General features: G+C 43.0%; 1 pseudogene; it reads right to left on the bottom strand.

Moving 5' to 3' along the window:
- Positions 1–7,981: 7,981 nt before the first annotated feature.
- On the bottom strand, positions 7,982–8,099 carry LOC126482676 (5S ribosomal RNA; annotated as a pseudogene).
- Positions 8,100–21,286: the final 13,187 nt, after the last annotated feature.

Genomic DNA, 21,286 nt, shown 5'->3' with positions numbered 1-21,286 from the left:
CCTCACACAAGTCTTCGCACCCGAGAGGAGCTCACAAAACTTCAGTGGACTGTTCTTCCTCATGCACCCTACAGCCCCGATCTCGCACCGTCGGATTTCCATATGTTTGGCCCAATGAAGGACGCAATCCGTGGGAGGCACTACGCAGATAATGAAGAAGTTATTGATGCAGTACGACGTTGGCTCCGACATCGACCAGTGGAATGGTACCATGCAGGCATACAGGCCCTCAATTCAAGGTGGCGTAAGGCCGTAGTATTGAATGGAGATTACGTTGAAAAATAGTGTTGTGTAGCTAAGAGATTGGGGAATAACCTGGTGTATTTCAATGCTGAATAAAACAACCCCTGTTTCAGAAAAAAAATGTGTTGCATTACTTATTGAACTGCCCTCGTATATTGGCGGCGCTGTCATTTGTACTCGGGTGAGTCTTGTGAAAAGGTTTCCGACGTGATTATGGCCGGATAACGGGAACTAAAACATTTTGAACGCGCAGTGATAGTTGAAGCTAGATGCGTGGGACACTCTATTTCGGAAATTGCTACGGAATTAAATATTTCGAGATGCACGGCGTCAACACTGTGCCGAGAATACCAATTTTCGGTCATTACTTGTCACCACGGACAACGCACAGTGGCCGACGGCCTCCACTAAACGACCGAGAGCAGCAGCGTTTGGGTGGAGATTTCAGTGCTAACAGATAAGCAGTACAGCATGAAATAAGTGCAGGGAAGTTAGGCGTTAATGGGTTATGGCAGCAGACGATCGATCCGAGTGCCTTTGGTATCAGTATTACATCGCCTACATCGCCTCTCCTGGGAGCTTGATCATATCGGATGGAACCTGGACGACCGGAGAACCGTGGCCTCCTCAGATGAGACCCGCTGTCAGTTGGTAAGAGCTGATGGAAGGGTTCGAGTGTGGTGCACACACCACGGAGCCAAGTTGTCAACAAGGCAATGTGCAAGCTGGAGCTGGCTCCATAATGGCGTGAGCTTTGTTTACATGGAACATTGGCTAGAAATAGTTATTTCCCGTTGCTTGGAGACCATCTTCAGCCAATCATATAGTTCATGTTCCCAAACAACGGTGGAATTTTTGTGGGTGGTAATGCAGCATGTCATCAGGCCACAACCGTGCGCCGTTAGTTTAAGGAATACTCTGGAGAATTGCAGCGAACGATTTGGCTACCCTGATCGCCGACATAAATGTCAGAGACCACATATGGGACGCAATGGAGAGGTCAGTTCGTGCAGAAACTCCAGCATCGGCAACGCTTTCATAATTATGAACGGCCAGAGAGGCAAAGTGGTTCAATATATCTGTTGGGGACTTCCATCGATTTCTTGAATCCGTCAGACTAAGCCAGGCAAAAGAAGGTCCGATACGATTTTAGGAAATATCTCATCATTTGTCACCTCGGTATAAACACAAAGCCGGCCGCGGTGGCCGAGCCGTTCTAGGCGCGTCAGACCGGAACCGCGCGACTGCTACGGTGGCAGGTTCGAATCCTGCCTCGAGCATGGATGTGTGTTATGTCCTTAGGTTAGTTAGGTTTAATTAGTTCTAAGATCTAGGCGACTGATGACCTCCGATGTTAAGTCCCATAGTGCTCAGAGCCATTTGAACCATTTTTTTTAGAATCACTGACAAGTAACCAAGGGTCAGTGTGGCCTTCGAATGGATGTAAATCACTCCCATGTAAGCGAAATACTTTGTGAGCTACTGTTGTCATTTGATCCGATTTTTTAATTACCTACAAACCTTAAATACGTTTTTTACAGTGATGTTATAACTCAATTTGGTAAGTTGTACATGAAAACTAGTTTAAATAAAATTAAAATCTTTCGTTTTCAGCTATGTACGAGTAAATGGTCAGACTCTTTACTTTAAGTTGTGGAATCTCCGTTCTTCCACCATGTCTGAAGGGAAGAGTTGTTATATTAGCAAGATTGTGGTATTGGATGTAAGATTGAGACACGTTTGCACAGTCGTATGGACTTTTATTTCTGTGGAAGTCGGTTTATCATTGGTTGTCACTTTGCTTGTTTACTGTGAAAAATAAAGAAGAAAAAACTTACGGAAATCCTGATTATTTTCGAGCAGGAGCTTCATTTATTATTTACACTAGCTTTTTTCTATGATTTCAGTCGCATATCCACAGTTTTGTTACGATGAGGGAGGGTGAGTAGATAAGTAAGTTGTTGTCCTTGCAGTAACGTGTACTGCCCTCTTGTGTCTGCCTGTTTGGGTAACTACAGGTAGTGGTGTGCGTCCATACCAACCTGAGCCTCCTCCTCCACCCTCTTCTTACAACTGGACAGATACACAAAGCGGCGGCAGGCACAGCGTCGCTGTCAAGTCCTGTATACGGACATGGCCACGCATCTTTACTTCACAACCGCTCAAGGTGCGTATATCTATGATATTCAAGAAATTTAATAATTTTTTGTCGTAGTTGAGGTCACTGATGTAAAAAAGAAGATGTTCCAGACTGTATTTAACTCTCTAAGAGCTTATTATTTTAGTTTTACTTATTTATTTACTTATTGCTACCTAGAAGAGCCTACGGCCTTCGTCTGGGTACAATCTATCTCCACACCAGATTTCTTCGAAATCGTTTGAGCAATTTAATCGTGAAAACGAGACAGACATGGTTACTACCGCATTGACAATATTAATATGTATTGAACTTTGGAGGTAACTTCTTCTTACTGACTAAGCCCATGCCAACAACATCCGAAGAAGACAAAAAATCCTACTTAAGACCAGGTAAGAATCACATTACGTTATTTATCGACGTGTGCATACATACTTCCGGTTTTACGCAAAATAACTAATATCTGTAAAAGTGTTGAGTCACTGGAAATATAATCTTTACTGAATGAGCAATTCACACTGTGTCACACTACTCGTAGACAAAACAGATTACAGGCTAAATTACTAGAAACTTTCTGAAAACAAAGTATTCCACGAAAGAAGAGCTTTGTAGAACACTCTTTTCGAGTGATCGTTCAGCGTTGCTCGTCAGTCTGGGATATGTAAACGGTAACATTAATAGAAGGATAAGATAGAAGAAACATCATTGCTTTTCGTTACGGTTTGGTTCAGTAAGCACGAGAATATTACGGATATGAGCAAGAAACTTCCGTGGCAGACGCTAGAAGAGAGGCGGTATATATTTAGGAAATTTTACTGTCAAAATTCCGAGGGATAACGTTCCAAGGTCAGCCAGATTGACACCACATGACCACGACGATAATATCACGTAAGTCGGAGCTAATATGGACTATAACAGAGAGTTCTTATTTCTACACACCTCCCACGAGTGAGTGTAAGCAACTGAGGCACCCTCCGCCACACACCGTAAGGTGGCTTGTACGTATAGATTCTCACAGGAGACAGATGTGGAGGTAGATACGGATCGTGAGATCTGTTTTCTGCAGTACAGCCCACCTCATGCCGGGTTTGTTTATCCAACGCTGAAGGACCACCTGTTGCCGCCCTTGTGACCGAGCAAACCTCACTGGCATCGCAAATGGAGCCCTTTTATTGTCGCGCAGCACGACAGCTTTACACACTGACACTGTTTGCAATACTATGCTGACGATATCACGCAGGTAAGTCATAGACGAAATGAGGAATAAACGCACAAGATTCGCGTATATTATCGAGCAGTGTTGAAAGAGGTAATCAACACTGTATCGGAGCACAGAGACTGTTAACATATCGTGTGTCGATGACTGAGTGTGTGTGACAAGAAACTGAATAACGTTATAACACGTTAGAATGGGGTGATTGGAAGAAGGCTGACATTTTTAGCGAGGTCTTATAGCGTATCGACATATCAAGTAGGCACAAATATCATAGAAAAGTCTTCGTTTCCACAGTGCCTTTGCTCCATCATAGAGGAGTGCGTCTGAAAGTCTCTAGTACATTTCCGCGACTGATGACCATAGATGTTAAGTCCCATAGTGCTCAGCACATTTCCGCTTTTCTCCTTTAAAGTAAAACGCGTTGGATCCGGAAGGGGACCTCAAATACAATTGTTGTTACAGTTCGAAGAAAAGTCGACACGAGGCATTTACTTCTGAGCTAACGAAGGCCTGAGGCGGAAATATGCTGAAAGAAGTCGTCCACGTATGTTAAATTCTAACCCTTGATCTACTGTTATGTAATTGATTCAAGTAGCCACGCTGCATATTGCCTCTTAGGTCTCACAAAAGTCAGTAAGGCATCCGACACTATATACAGCATGGACATTTGGAACAGCTACACGTTTTTAATTCAAATGATGTTGTGGTATACATCTCACTCCTAAGCATTCTACCATTTTACAACACCATCACGTTTTCACATCTCATCCTTAATCATAGATTTAGACACCTAACGAGATAAATGGAATGCCTTTAAAGGCATTGTCATTATACCGCCTGATGAAGTTGCTATATGGTAAGGTGCTACAGTAATGGACTCTACGGCTGGTCCCGGCGGATATTCGAGTCCTCCCTCGGGCATGGGTGTGTGTGTTTGCGATTAGGATAATTTAGGTTAAGTAGTGTGTGAGCTTAGGGACTGATGACCTTAGCAGTTAAGTCCCATAAGATTTCACACACATTTGAACGTATTTTTTTGCTATATGGTAAAATTTTATAAAACAGGCCAACTCTATACAGGGTGGCCCATTCATAGTGACCGGGCCAAATATCTCACGAGATAAGCTTCAAACGAAAACACTACAAAATAACGAAACTCATCTAGCTTGAAAGGGGGAACCAGATGGCGCTATGGTTGGCCAGATAGATGGCGCTGCCATAGGTCAAACGGATATCAACTGCGTTTTTTAAAAATAGGAACACCCATTTTTTATTACATATCCGGTAGTACGTAAAGAAATATTTTAAAAATAGGAACACCCATTTTTTATTACATATTCGGTAGTACGTAAAGAAATATGAATGTTTTAGTTGGACCTCTTTTTTCACGTTATGATAGATGGCGCTGCAATAGTCATAAACGTATAATTACGTGGTATCACGTAACATTCCGCCAGTGCGGGCGGTATTTGCTTCCTGATACATTATCCGTTTAAAATAGACCGTTTACCAATTGCGGAAAAGGTCGATATCATGTTGTTGTATGGCTATTGTGATCAAAATGCCCACCGGGCGTATGCTATGTATGCAGCTCAGTAACCTGGACATCATCCAAGTGTTCGGACCGTTCGCCGGATAGTTAGGTTATTTAAGGAAACAGGATGTGTTCAGCCACATGTGAAACGTCAACCACGACCTCCAACCATTGATGATGCCCATGTAGGTGTTTTAGCTGCTGTCGCGGCTAATCCGCACATCAGTAGCAGACAAATTGCGCGAGAATCGGGAATCTCAAAAACGTCGGTGTTGAGAATGCTACATATACATCGATTGCACCCGTACCATATTTATATGCACCAGGAATTGCATGGCGACGACTTTGAACGTCGTGTACAGTTGTGCCAATGGGCACAAGAGAAATTACGGGACGATGACAGAGTTTTTGCACGCGTTCTATTTAGCGACGAAGCGTCATTCACCAACAGCAGTAACGTAAACCGGCGTAGTATACACTATTGGGGAACGGAAAATCCACGATGGCTGCGACGAGTGGAACATCTGTCGGGTTAATATGTGGTGCGGCATTATGGGAGGAAGGATAATTGGCTCCCATTTTATCGATGGTAATCTAAATGGTGCAATGTATGCTGATTTCCTACGTTATGTTCCACCGATGTTACTAACAGATGTTTCACTGCCTGACAGAATGGCGATGTACTGCCAACACGATGGATGTCCGGCACATAGACTGCGTGCGGTTGAATCGGTATTGAATAGCATATTTCATGATAGGTGGATTGTTCGTCGAAGCACCATACCATGGCCCGCACGTTATGTAACGTCCCCTTTGAACAATTATACATGACTGTGCTTAAACTGACATACAATATTTTTAGCACAACGCAATCTGACTTTCAAAAATCCCTACAAAAGAATGGCCCTGACTAACATTAACCTATACGTTTCACAAATCACTTACCTCACAAAAATCTTGGTTACTCGAACTACTGCAATACAGCGAGCGCCACTACTGCCAGCTAAATAAAAGATTCAAACTACGGAAGGCACTAACTACTGATAGAGATAGTTAACAAATGAAAGATATTAATAGAGAACAAGCAATGTATTTACCTTAATAGTCGTAATATATATAGCTGTTTATGACAAATTACATTATTCCGCCATCTCTCTCCCCACATCCACCACTGCTGGCGGCTCACCTCCAACTGCGCAACGCTACGCGCTGTTCACATCCAGCTGCCGCTGCCCAACACTACAATGGCAGACAACAATGCAAACTAGACACAGACTGCACACAGCACACCCAGTGATTTTTATACAGAGGTGGCGTTACCAACAAAAAAAACCTAAACAGCCTACTTACAACGTTCACCAGATCTGACGTCCCCGGATTTCTTTCTGTGGGGAAAGTTGAAGGATATAGCTATCGTGATCCACCGACAACACCTGACAACATGCGTCAGCGCATTGTCAATGCATGTGCGAACAGTGCAGAAGGCGAACTAATCGCTATTGAGAGGAATGTCGTTACACGTATTGCCAAATGCATTGAGATTGACGGACATCATTTTGAGCATTTATTGCATTAATGTGGTATTTACAGGTAATCACGCTGCAACAGCATGCGTTCTCAGAAATGATAAGTTCACAAAGGTACATGTATCACATTGGAACAACCGAAATTAAATGTTCACATGTACCTACGTTCTGTATTTTAATTTAAAAGACCTACCTGTTACCAACTGTTCGTCTAAAATTGTGAGCCATATGTTTGTGACTATTACAGCGCCATCTATCACAAAGCGAAAAACGTGGTCCAACTAAAACATTCATATTTCTTTATGTACTACATGAATATGTCATTAAAAAAAGGGGGTTCCTATTTTTAAAAAAAAACGCAGATCATATCCGTTTGACCTATATCAGCGCCATCTAGCCGGGCAACCATAGCGCCATCTGGTCTCCCCCTTAAAGCTAGACAAGTTTCGTTCTATGTAATTTTTTCGTTTGACGCTTATTTCGTGAGATATTTGGCCCGGTCACGATCAATGGACCAGCCTGTATATTTCATTACCAGAGCTTAATACACTCAACACCAAATCTTCTGACTGAACACCACCAACACCCTCGTATGGATTCATGATCTCTGAAAGTTATGCTTGTGTGTGTTCAATGAGCTCTCCTTACAATGCATTCAGTTCTTACATGATTTCTCCTATTCGGTCTCCTTGGTTGCAAAAAAATGCTGATTCTGAATATCAATCTCGTGCGACTGTCTAATGAGGAAAAGCACTTTCCATTCAGTTAAGAGGGGATGTAATGGTTTTTGGTCCAAAACATCGTTTTTTCGAAAATATTTTCTTGATCTACACAGTTTGATCTATGTCGTGTGTGAATTTGATCGTGATATCAGCTTCACAAATGACTTTAAATCGTTAAACTGATTAACTCTGCACTGGTGGCCACTCCCACCTTTTCTGACATTTGGGAAACTGCTTGCTTCAGCGGAATTTTTGTTAGTCTGAATTCTATTTATTTTTATATTTTGGCTGACATCTATATTTCTGGCTTCTAATAACGTGAGAAATGTATCACAGAGAAAATGAGGTTCAACGATTTTCCTCACATACTTCTACATGTAATAAACTAAACTAAACTCATCCCGAACAGGCCATGAAACCCCAACGGTACCTACCGGCCGCCGTGTCATCCTCAGCCCACCGGCGTCACTGGATGCGGATATGGATTGGCATGTGGTCAGCACACCGCTCTCCCGGCCGTATGTCAGTTTCCGAGACCGGAGCTGCTACTTCCCAATCAAGTAGCTTCTCGGTTTGCCTCACAAGGGCTGAGTGCACCCTGCTGCCCAACAGCGCTCGGCAGACCGGATGGTCTCCCATCCAAGTGCTAGCCCAGACCGACAGCGCTTAACTTCGGTGATCTGACGGGAACCGGTGTTACCACTGAGGCAAGGCTGTTGGCACATGTAATAAGCCTATCTCAACTTTAAAATCCTCCACACTGATACTCCCCATCTTCCAGGTTTCTCTTGTCTCCTCTTCGAATCTGCCTGGCCTGTATTTGCTGGTAAGAAACTGATGTGTTAGCTGTCTTGACCCTGCTCTCGTCGATGGTGTAAAATGCTTTTGTTGTAAACAGACCACGATCTACACCAACACTCTTCAGCACTTCAATTCTACCACTATTTCCGTTATTGTAACATAAGCTCATTACCAGAACCTGTTATGAATGCCATTAAGTCCACATTCAGGTTCATTGCAAACGCTGATTTAGTGAGGAAGTATCTTCAGGGAAAGACAAAAAATGCAAATGAAAGCCTCAATAATTTAATTTGGATTAATGCTCGAAAACGACATTCTGTGGGCTTAAAGTACTTAAAATAGTTGTTCATGATGCAGTTTTATGTTACAATAACGGAAATAATGGCAGAATTGAAGTGTTGAAGAGAGTTGGTATAGATGCTGGTGTGTTTACAACAAAAGCATTTGACACCATCGACGAGAGGAGGACCAAGGCATCTAACACATCAGTGTCTTACCTGTAAATACAGGACAGGCAGATTCGGAGACAAGAGAAACCTGAAGGATGAGGAGTATGAATATGGAGGATTTTAAAATTGAGGTAACCTTATTACATGTAGAAGAATGAGAAGAAAATATTGGAACCTCACTTTCTCTGTTTTACATTTTTTAGTTTATTCTAAGTCTTTTCCCAGAAAGTATATTCGCTAATGCTATGAAACTTTGAGGAATTGTTCCCAACGAATTGCTGTCTCCCTGGAACCAAAGAAACGAGATCCTGCAATTTCATTTTGATTTTTAGATCATTCTATGTAGAAAAAAAGTTAATTTGGGGTGGGCAGAATTAAAAAATGAACCATCGGCGCAGGGAATCGGAGCCGGCTTACGGGCATAAATAACACTGACAATGAGCAGACAGACCATTCTATCAGAACCACCTGATGGTGGCCGAAACGTTATTCCCCGAAATATCGTGGGGCTTCAACGATCGCATCCAGCTGGGCACCCGACAGCCCTGGAAACAACACATACGCCAGGAAAGCCTTCAATCACCTGTCAACAACCTCTACGGGGAGGATATGTACCACCTTCTAAAGAAACTAGATAAGCCTCCGATTACATAAAACCTCTGTTAATGATACAATTTGTATATAAATTTATAGCCTTCGTTCAATGGTCTTATAACCTTCTCAGGACACTACAATTAAATTTTCAGATTAATTGCATGACTAGGATTTGAGTTACGACTTTTCGTATAAATAGATAATAATTCTAATTTCTGGCAAAATATTAATCCTGCATATTATATTATAGTTTTTCTTTAAAACACAGCTCTTTTGCTTTGTACATGCAAAATTTTACATTTGTGCATTAATAAATATGGCTGTAATGGTTTTTTTAAGTAAAACTTACATTTTCCGTTACATCCCCCATTAAGACCGCAAGAAATATGTACAGTGCATATACAATATTTAGTGGAAGGTAGACGTTAGCTATCTAATTTGGTTGTATTATAGTGAATACGCGAATTTTGATGAAAGGATTACGTTTCCAAATAGAATTAAAAATAAGGCTGTAGTTCCTACCTGGATCCTTACTATCTTTACATCTTGCACAGTGAATTGTTGAGGGGTGTATAAAATCTTTAATTAACATCACACGTACCTTTTATAAACAGAAATATATTATCCATTAACGTGAGCACAGATCCGTCAATATTTTCGTTATCCTATGTCCAGGTGCGGACTTTATCATTCTAATTAAGTCATACATACAGACACGTATATGTATGACAAGTCGTATATACACATTTCTCAAGGGTAATTGTGTTGCTATTCCAAGGAGCACTTTCTGCTCGCAGGTGCGCACGCAATTCTCTTACCCAGGATACATGATCGAATGATCGGAAATGTGCCCGGCTGTATCTTAGCATAGAGTGGTATTTAGGTCAGCGCTCGCGCCAGACCACACGAGTTCGCTCCGAGAGAGCTTGCTGGGCTAGAAGCCGAATCCACGAGGATTAGGCCAGTTTAGAATCTCACTCGAGGGCCGCCTCCATGGCGTCGCTGCCGTTCGCGTCTGATATCGCGACCCCGGCAGCTGCCAGCTACGTATACTGCACTACACACAGTATGAAGTTTCTGGTCGCCGTGCTTACGCCACATTGTCGGCAGAATGTTTATGATCAGTGTTTACGTATTTTGTCATTAACGTTGCATACGACAACCAGGCAGTTTCTGTCACGATTTTAACACAATTGAGCAACCTGAAAAATGTTCCACGAATGAAATGAGTCGTAACACAGTAAAAGTGTAATAATACAGCTGGGTCGCAATTCTAGTCTCTGACTTAATTGAAAATTTAAATTTCAGTTGCTTTTGTAGTAACTAGGACAGAATTTTGTACAGTAATCAGTGGCGATGAAACCTGGTAGTCAAGGGAAGGCAGGATTCTGTTACGATTGTGGAGGGGCCGCAATCGGTTACTATTGACTGCCTTTTACAGTTACACACAATTTATTTTCAACCAGTAATTCCAGACTCAACAGCACATAAAAAGACCACACGTTATCAATGAAGGAATAAACAACTGTGTATATAATAGTGCTTTCAGTGAGTTACAATTTAGCAAATCACCATTAAGTACAGATACAGCAGATATTGTTTTAAAAGCAAGCCACTGTGATTTGGGCAGAAGCTCTTACACGCCAGGAATGGCAATACATTAAGAATTGTTTAAAACTCGCCGCAACTTACAATTACAGGTATTGAAATATTAAAAATCAAGTCCCCACAAATACAGCAGAAGGCATCAGACGCCAAGAATGGCAGTAAATAAGGTTTTAAAGGCTTACTGCGTAAATACAAATACCAAATTAGAATTTTAATGTAAATGACCACAGTCACGGATGAAGGTCTTACACACCAAGAACGGCAATAATATAAAAAATTTAGAAACCTGCTGTAAAACAGCAAATACAATAACAAAGGTTAATTACAAAACAAGCAACTGATCACCAAACAGGTGAAATAAGATGATGTTAAACTTTGTAACAACTTTTAACATTCACTGTGCACTACACTGCTAGATTTAGTGCGGAAGGCAACCAGAACTATCAACTACACATATATAACCTTTAATGTAGGCATTACAAGGTATTGCAATAAATAATACAATAATAAAACACAAGGACCAGTACGTAAGTCGCTCACAGGGTACTGAGACAGAGTACACCCGCATAAGGTGTGGACTGAAGGAGCATTATATTTAACTACTGGCCATCAGAACTCCTTTTAGAACACACATGTGTTACAAGAACCAAATGGCCACAGACGGTGCTCCAGGAATCGACCTCTGAGAAGGTCCGGCAACAAACACTTTCGCGAGCGATGAGATAGGCAGCCAAGAGTTGCATTCACTTCACGTGATGGTAACTCAGACTAATGGTAGTCTAACGAATGACTAATGATAATTTTGCTGAAGCTACCTGACGTACGATAAACCAAATGCAGAAATGGAACAATATGCCAAAGCCAGAACCGGCGGTCTGGACTCCACCCACAGAATACTGTGCTTAGAGTGCCCGAAACGAGAAAGGAACCACTACCACCATAGCAGAAAAATCACCAACCGGCCTACAATCAATAAAGCTGTCTAAACTACACACCTCACCGGACACCAGCGGCAAGTCTAGGAAACGTACACTGCCGTTACATACACTTACCCAAAGACAGGTAACTGGGCCACCAGCCAAGAAAAATTACCGCTGCTTGAGCTTAACAAATTGTAACAAGCTGAACGCAGTAAATAGTAATAAGAAGTGGAGGAAAGCTAATCAGTTCCGCGTTCCCCAAGCACTCCACTCGCTGCTCTTCGCCTCAGCGACACTACGAGCAGCAACAAGAACCCACGTCACTGGAGAATCGCGAGATGTTACAACGGTGGAGGTTTCTCTACTTGAATTTAAATGCGCTCATCTTAAAGCCTGCAGGATCTGGTTTACCTCACAACGGTGGAGGTTTTTCTACTTGAATTTAAATGCACTCATCTTAAAGCCTGCTTGATCTGGTTTACGACGAGGTCGTGTACCCTCGTAACCACAGCCATCCGGCAGTCCATGCGTGCTGCCAGTGGTCCCGGCGTGTTCCGCACTGCACGGACCTGGCTGCTCCTGAGTCCTCAACCGAACTGGCACACTCGCATGACCTGGAAAAACAAGGACGTCGCCCCAAAGATAGGGCAACTGTTACTACATATCGATAACCGTAGCTGCTGCCACTAGCGAAACCGAGTGGCGCCAGTCAACAGGAGAAGAAGACAAACAACTTCAACCGTGCTAATTAAACGATACCGTCTGGCCTCCGACAGAGGGCGGAAACCTACAAACAGCACCAATGCGAGACGCAGCATGGCTCAGGCGACTCCTAGGCACAAGTTGGCAATTTTCTCATCAGCGACTCATTCGCGGACCTAAATTTGGTGAAAAGTTTTAACTTCTATTATCCCACGCTGTCACCCGTTTCAGTTTTCATTGTTTATTGCGATAAACCCTGTACGTTATAACACAAAGTTCTGTTTCTTTGGCGTGATAGAAGGAGAACTATGGGCCTAATTTTGCATCTGTACTTAATGGTATAGGCGGGCCAAACTGGGCTTACCGACCTCCATGTCATCCTGTGCCAATTGTGTTACTGGACGCAGTATGGCAAGGTGAGGGTCTGCACACCGCCCGTTGTCGGTTTAACAGACCTGGCGCCGCTACGAATCGCTACGAATCACGAGCCTCAGTGGACCAAAGAAAAAACCCAAGGAGTGGAACCCAGCTTCCCCCCACGGCAGTAAGCCACGCAAGGCGCTTACCCTCAGAGCAGACAAATTCACGCGTTGAAAGCGTACTTTTCCTACAATGTTGCATTCTTTACAACTGTTTCTTTTATTTTATACAACGACACCTCCATTGTGACTTGGCAAGACAGCCAAGCCACTATGAGATAGCCGAAAGGCACGCGTTTAAGCTCACGCAGGCTGGCGTGAGGTCTGGAACAGTTAAAGGAGTTGAGTCTAGTAAAAAAAAGTACGTAACTTCTGGAATACTTAACTTTAATCCATAATTGGTGAACATCGGTCTGACGGTACATGCATCAGAAGATAAATAGCAAATGATAATGGTGCCTTGCTAGGTCGTAGCAAATGACGTAGGTGAAGGCTATGCTAACTATCGTCTCGGCAAATGAGAACATAATTTGTTAGTGAACCATCGCTAGCAAAGTCGGCTGTACAACTGGGGCGAGTGCTAGGACGTCTCTCTAGACCTGCCGTGTGGCGGCGCTCGGTCTGCAATCACTGATAGTGGCGACACACGGGTCCGACGTATACTACCGGACCGCGGCCGATTTAAAGGCTACCATCTAGCAAGTGTGGTGTCTGGCGGTGACACCACAACCTCAATACTCCAACTACTCGACAACTTAAAAAGCAGTCATTAAGTAGCTAGCAAAACGTGTAGCGATTCATCTACAAGGTGCGACCTACAGTATGAGAAATTGTTCCACACCTGATGCCTGCTACGACAGGTTGCGTACCTCACGAGGAGGCTGAGAAAGGAAGTTTCAACACCACGGCAAAGTGTGTGCTACTGCGATGGTCATCCTTGACGTATTGGAACTGCTTGCCGAACCGGACCATTTCCCTTTGCGGGAAATGCTATTACATAGTTAGCCAGGCAGGACTCACGAACCATCTACGTAGTTTCAATCATGCACTTAAATCTTTTCTACTTCACAGGCTTCAGGCCAATTCCGCAGCATACATTTCGTGTATGAAAGAATATCGAGAGGAAGGGGTTAGAGTTTCCATTTGGCACAAAATTTAGTCAAACATGAAGGTTTAGAAGAGCACAGATATATTGATTCTGGAAACTTCTAGGTTGCTGTGGCTAAACCATTCTTCCCACGTGTTCCTTCCTTCCAGGACTGCTCTTATTAAGTTACAAAAGTAGGAGACAACCACTGGTGGAGACGTATTTGTAAAGATAGTTGTGAACCATGTTAGGTAGCCCTTCGAAGAATGCTATATAAATAAAATGGCAAGGGTTTAATTCTCGGTTAAGATCACAGTACTGCCGGGCGGGGTGGCCGAACGGTTCTAGAAGCTTCAGTCCGGAACCGCGCGACTGCTACGGCTGCAGGTTCGAATGCTGCCTCGGGCATGGATGTGTGTCATCACAGTTGGCTTTAAGTAGTTCTAAGTCAAGGGGGCTGATGACCTCAGATGTTAAGTCCCTTAGTGCTCAGAACTATTTGAACCATTTGAGCACAGTCCTGAACTGTTAGGAAGTTTCTCTGTAAACGTACTGGTGTTTGTCAGATGTGCGGACCAGGACTGCGTAGTGTACTGCAACCGTTGGTACGCAGAGCTCTAGTCGGCCTAGTGGTCCGTTCCTGTTAAAGCATTGTAGCACCCTCGTAACTTCACCACAAGACGTGAGAAACGCGCTGTTTAAAAACGTCGCAAATATCGATTTGACGTACACCATCTTTTACTACTCTCATGAGCACATTAAAATTACTGCACAAATTTCGTTGCTACTGAAGCATTTCATCAGGCACTTGGAGCTTCTACGCGGGAAACTGCTGTTGAGTAGATCGTGTGGCATGTATTTGGTTCAAATGGCTCTGAGCACTATGGGACTTGGCATGTATTTAAATTAGTCATAACAGAATATAAAAATCAGCTAAACTCGTTCTTCAGTGGACGGATGTATGGACCTTTTGCCATACTTCTAAAATTCTACAGATTCCGCTAAGTAAAGTGCAACGTTGTAACGGCGGTTTATCGTAGATCTGTGGAACAACTAAGGCTAACAAGCAATTGTGAAACAGCACTTGTTATTACCGTTTCAAAGAAGTGTCATCGGACTCATGGATATAATTGTACTCCCGTATCACTAATATTTCACTAATATAACACCGTTACAGAATTATGAAATCCTTTTTTTCCTCGGAGAAGAAAAACTCAGCATGGCTTCATGAAAGGCAGCTTATGTGAAACAAAGCTATCTCTGTTAGTCCATTACCCATAAACTACAGTAGACAACGACGACAAAGTTGATCCTTCCCTCGACCTCCAGAAATCATTCGATATAGTTACCTGTTACCTTTTAGTGAGCGGAATAATAGTTAGGACTGCATTTACAACTGGATTTGGGATTTCCTGGTAGATAGAATTAAACACATGATGCTTAAAGACAGGAAATCTACAGATGTAGTCTGGAGTCTCTTCCACGGGAGTTATATAACGCCGGTACAGTTTAAGCTGTATGGAAATGATGTAATCGATAACACTGAGACCGCTACGGTCGCAGGTTCGAATCCTGCCTCGGGCATAGATGTGTGTGATGTCCTTAGGTTGGTTAGGTTTAAGTAGTTCTACGTTCTAGGGGACTTATGACCACAGTAGTTTACCCTCCACGCTGCCCTCCAATGCTAAATTTGTGATCCCTTGATGCCTCAAAACATGTCCTACCAACCGATCCCTTCTTCTAGTCAAGTTGTGCCACAAACTTCTCTTCTCCCCAATCCTATTCAATACCTCCTCATTAGTTACGTGATCTACCCACCTTATCTTCAGCATTCTTCTGTAGCACCACATTTCGAAAGCTTCTACTCTCTTCTTGTTCAAACTGGTTATCGTCCATGTTTCACTTCCATACATGGCTACACTCCATACAAATACTTTCAGAAACGACTTCCTAACACTTAAATCTATACTCGATGTTAACAAATTTCTCTTCTTGAGAAACGATTTCCTTGCCATTGCCAGTCTACATTTTATATCCTCTCTACTTCGACCATCATCAGTTATTTTACTCCCTAAATAGCAAAACTCCTTTACTACTTTAAGTGTCTCATTTCCTAATCTAATCCCCTCAGCATCACCCGATTTAATTTGACTACATTCCATTATCCTCATTTTGCTTTTGTTGATGTTCATCTTATATCCTCCTTTCAAGACACTGTCCATTCCGTTCAACTGCTCTTCCAAGTCCTTTGCTGTCTCTGACAGAATTACAATGTCATCGGCGAACCTCAAAGTTTTTATTTCTTATGTAGTTGAGGTCACTGATGCAAAAAAGAAGATGTTCCAGTCTGTATTTCACTGTCTAAGAGTTTATTATTTTAGTTTTACTTATTTATTTACTTATTGCTACCTAGAAGAGCCTACGGCCTTCGTCTGGGTACAATCTATCTTCAGACCAGATTTCTTCGAAATCGTTTGAGCAATTTAATCGTGGAAACGAGACAGACATGGTTACTACCGCATTGACAATATTAATATGTATTGAACTTTGGAGGTAACTTCTTCTTACTGACTAAGCCCATGCCAACAACATCCGAAGAAGACAAAAAATCCTACTTAAGACCGGGTAAGAATCACATTATGTTATTTATCAACGTGTGCATACCCACTTCCGGTTTTACGCAAAATGACTAATATCTGTAAAAGTGTTGAGTCACTGGAAATATAATCTTTACTGAATGAGCAATTCACACTGCGTCACACTACTCGTAGACAAAACAGATTACAGGCTAAAGTACTAGAAACTTTCTGAAAAGAAAGTATTCCACGAAAGAAGAGCTTTGTAGAACACTCTTTTCGAGTGATCGTTCAGCGTTGCTCGTCAGTCTGGGATATGTAAACGGTAACATTAATAGAAGGATAAGATAGAAGAAACAGCATTGCTTTTCGTTACGGTTTGGTTCAGTAAGCACGAGAATATTACGGATATGAGCAAGAAACTTCAGTGACAGACGCTAGAAGAGAGGCGGTATACATCTCGGAAATTTTACTGTCGAAATTCCGAGAGATAACGTTCCAAGGTCAGCCAGATTGACACCACATGACCACGACGATAATATCACGTAAGCTGGAGCTAATATGGACTATAACAGAGAGTTCTTATTTCTACGCACCTCCCACGAGTGAGTGAAAGCAACTAAGGCACCCTCCGCCACACACCGTAAGGTGGCTTGTACGTGTAGATTCTCACAGGAGACAAGTGTGGAGGTAGATACGGATCGTGAGTTCTGTTTTCTGCAGTACAGCCCACCTCATGCCGGGTTTGTTTATCCGACGCTGAAGGAACACCTGTTGCCGCCCTTGTGACCGAGCAAACCTCGCTGGCATCGCAAATGGAGCCCTTATATTGTCGCGCAGCACGACAGCTTTACACACTGACGCTGTTAGCACTGCTGTTGTAGAATTTTAGAACATGTTTTTTGCTCGAGTATCATGTCGTTTTTGGAAACCCAGAATCTACTATGTAGGAATCAACATGGATTCCAGAAACAGCGATCGTGTGAGACCCAACTCGCTTCATTTGTTCATGAGACCCAGAAATTATTAGATACCGGCTCCCAGGTAGATGCTACTTTTCTTGACTTCGGGAAGGCGTTCGATACAGTTCCGCACTGTCGCCTGATAAACAAAGTAAGAGCCTACGGAATATCAGACCAGCTGTGTGGCTGGATTGAAGAGTTTTTAGCAAACAGAACACAGCGTCTTGTTATCAATGGAGAGACGTCTACAGACGTTAAAGTAACCTCTGGCGTGCCCCAGGGGAGTGTTATGGGACCATTGCTTTTCACAATATATATAAATAAACTAGTAGATAGTGTCGGAAGTTCCATGCGGCTTTTCGCGGATGATGCTGTAGTATACAGAGAAGTTGCAGCATTAGAAAATTGTAGCGAAATGCAGGAAGATCTGCAGCGGATAGGCACTTGGTGCAGGGAGTGGCAACTGACCCTTAACATAGACAAATGTAATGTATTGCGAATACATAGAAAGAAGGATCCTTTATTGTATGATTATATGATAGCGGAACAAACACTGGTAGCAGTTACTTCAGTAAAATATCTGGGAGTATGCGTGCGGAACGATTTGAAGTGGAATGATCATATAAAATTAATTGTTGGTAAGGCGGGTACCAGGTTGAGATTCATTGGGAGAGTGCTTAGAAAATGTAGTCCATCAACAAAGGAGGTGGCTTACAAAACACTCGTTCGACCTATACTTGAGTATTGCTCATCAGTGTGGGATCCGTACCAGATCGGTTTGACGGAGGAGATAGAGAAGATACAAAGAAGAGCGGCGCGTTTCGTCACAGGGTTATTTGGTAACCGTGATAGCGTTACGGAGATGTTTAATAAACTCAAGTGGCAGACTCTGCAAGAGAGGCACTCTGCATCGCGGTGTAGCTTGCTCGCCAGGTTTCGAGAGGGTGCGTTTCTGGATGAGGTATCGAATATAGTGCTTCCCCCTACTTATACCTCCCGAGGAGATCACGAATGTAAAATTAGAGAGATTAGAGCGCGCACGGAGGCTTTCAGACAGTCGTCCTTCCCGCGAACCATACGCGACTGGAACAGGAAAGGGAGGTAATGACAGTGGCACGTAAAGTGCCCTCCGCCACACACCGTTGGGTGGCTTGTGGAGTATAGATGTAGATGTAGATGTAGATGTAGATGTAGATGCTTTGCTGACGATATCACGTCAGGTAAGTCATAGACGAAATGAGGAATAAACGCACAAGATTCGCGTATATTATCGAGCAGTGTTGAAAGAGGTAATCAACACTGTATGTGAGCACAGAGACTGTTAACATATCGTGTGTCGATGACTGAGTGTGTGTGACAAAAAACTGAATAACGTTATAACACGTTAAAAAGGGGTGATGGGAAGAAGGCTGACATTTTTAGCGAGGTCTTATAGCGTATCGACATATCATGTAGGACAAATATCATAGAAAAGTCTTCGTTTCCACAGTGCCGTTGCTCCATCATAGAGGAGTGCGTCTGAAAGTCTCTAGTACATTTCCGCGACTGATGACCATAGATGTTAAGTCCCATAGTGCTCAGCACATTTCCGCTTTTCTCCTTTAAAGTAAAACGCGTTAGATCCGGAATGGCCGGTCGGAGTGGCTGAGCGGTTCTAGGCGCTACAGTCTCGAACCGCGCGACCGCTACGGTCGCAGGTTCGAATCCTGCCTCGGGAATGGATGTGTGTGGTGTGCTTAGGTTAGTTAGGTATAAGTAGTTCTAAGTTCTAGGGGACTGATGACTTCAGCAGTTAAGTCCCATAGTGCTCAGAGCCATTTGAACCACTTTTGGATTCGGAAGGGGACCTCAAATACAATTTTTGTTATAGTTCGAAGAAAAGTCGAGACGAAGCCCTTACTTCTGAGCTAACGAAGGCCTGAGGCGGAAATATGCTGAAAGAAGTCGTCCACGTACGTTAAATTCTAACCCTTGAACTACTGTTATGTAATTGATTCAAGTAGCCACGCTGCATATTGCCTCTTAGGCCTCATAAAAGTCAGTAAGGCATCCGACACTATATACAGCATGGACATTTGGAACAGCTACACGTTTTTAATTCAAATGATGTTGTGGTATACATCTCACTCCTAAGCATTCTACCACTTTTACAACACCATCACGTTTTCACATCTCATCCTTAATCATAGATTTAGACACCTAACGAGATAAATGGAATGCTTTTAAAGGCATTGTCATTACACCGCCTGATGAAGTTGCTATATGGTAAGGCGCTACAGTCATGGACTGTACGGCTGGTCCCGGGGGAGGTTCGAGTCCTCCCTCGGGCATGGGTGTGTGTGTTTGCGATTAGGATAATTTAGGTTAAGTAGTGTGTGAGCTTAGGGACTGATGACCTTAGCAATTAAGTCCCATAAGATTTCACACACATTTGAACATATTTTTTTTGCTATATGGTAAAATTTTATAAAACAGGCCAACTCTACACAGGGTGGTCCATTCTTAGTGACCGGGCCAAATATCTCACGAGATAAGCATCAAACGAAAAAACTACAAAATAACGAAACTCATCTAGCTTGAAGGGGGGAACCAAATGGCGCTATGGTTGGCCAGCTAGATGGCGCTGCCATAGGTCAAACGGATATCAACCGCGTTTTTTAAAAATAGGAACACCCATTTTTTTATTACATATTCGGTAGTACGTAAAGAAATATGAATGTTTTATTTGGACCGCTTTTTTCACATTATGATAGATGGCGCTGCAATAGTCACAAACGTATAAGTACGTGGTATCACGTAACATTCCGGCAGTGCGGGCGGTATTTGCTTCGTGATACATTATCTGTTTTAAAATAGACCGTTCACCAATTGCGGAAAAGGTCGATATCATGTTGATGTATGGCTATTGTGATCAAAATGCCCAGCGGGAGTATGCTATGTATGCAGCTCGGTAACCTGGACATCATCCAAGTGTCCGGACCGTTCGCCGGATAGTTACGTTATTTAAGGAAACAGGATGTGTTCAGCCACATGTGAAACGACAACCACGACCTCCAACCAATGATGATGCCCAAGTAGGTGTTTTAGCTGCCGTCGCGGCTAATCCGCACATCAGTAGCAGACAAATTGCGCGAGAATCGGGAATCTCAAAAACGTCGGTGTTGAGAATGCTACATATACATCGATTGCACCCGTACCATATTTATATGCACCAGGAATTGCATGGCGACGACTTTGATCGTCGTGTACAGTTGTGCCAATGGGCACAAGAGAAATTACGGGACGATGACAGAGTTTTTGCACGCGTTCTATTTAGCGACGAAGCGTCATTCACCAACAGCGGTAACGTAAACCGGCGTAGTATACACTATTGGGCAACGGAAAATACACAATGGCTGCGACAAGTGGAACTTCAGCGACCTTGGCGGGTTAATATATGGTGCGGCATTATGGGAGGAAGGATAATTGGCTCCCATTTTATCGATGGCAACTAAATGGTGCAATGTATGCTAATTTACTACGTAATGTTCCACCGATGTTACTAAAAGATGTTTCACTGCCTGACAGAATGGCGATGTACTTCCAACACGATCGATGTCCGGCACATAGATCGCGTGCGGTTGAAGCGGTATTGAATAGCGTATTTCATGATAGGTGGATTGTTCGTCGAAGCACCATACCATGGCCCGCACGTTCACCGGATCTGACGTCTCCGGATTTCTTTCTGTGGGGAAAGTTGAAGGATATTTGCTATCGTGATCCACCGACAACGCCTGACAACATGTGTCAG

This window comes from Schistocerca serialis, chromosome 5, assembly GCF_023864345.2.
Source record: "Schistocerca serialis cubense isolate TAMUIC-IGC-003099 chromosome 5, iqSchSeri2.2, whole genome shotgun sequence".
Taxonomy (NCBI): Eukaryota; Metazoa; Arthropoda; class Insecta; order Orthoptera; family Acrididae; genus Schistocerca; species Schistocerca serialis.
Note: the sequence above shows the minus strand (reverse complement) of the source record. Positions and strands in the feature narration are given on the sequence as shown.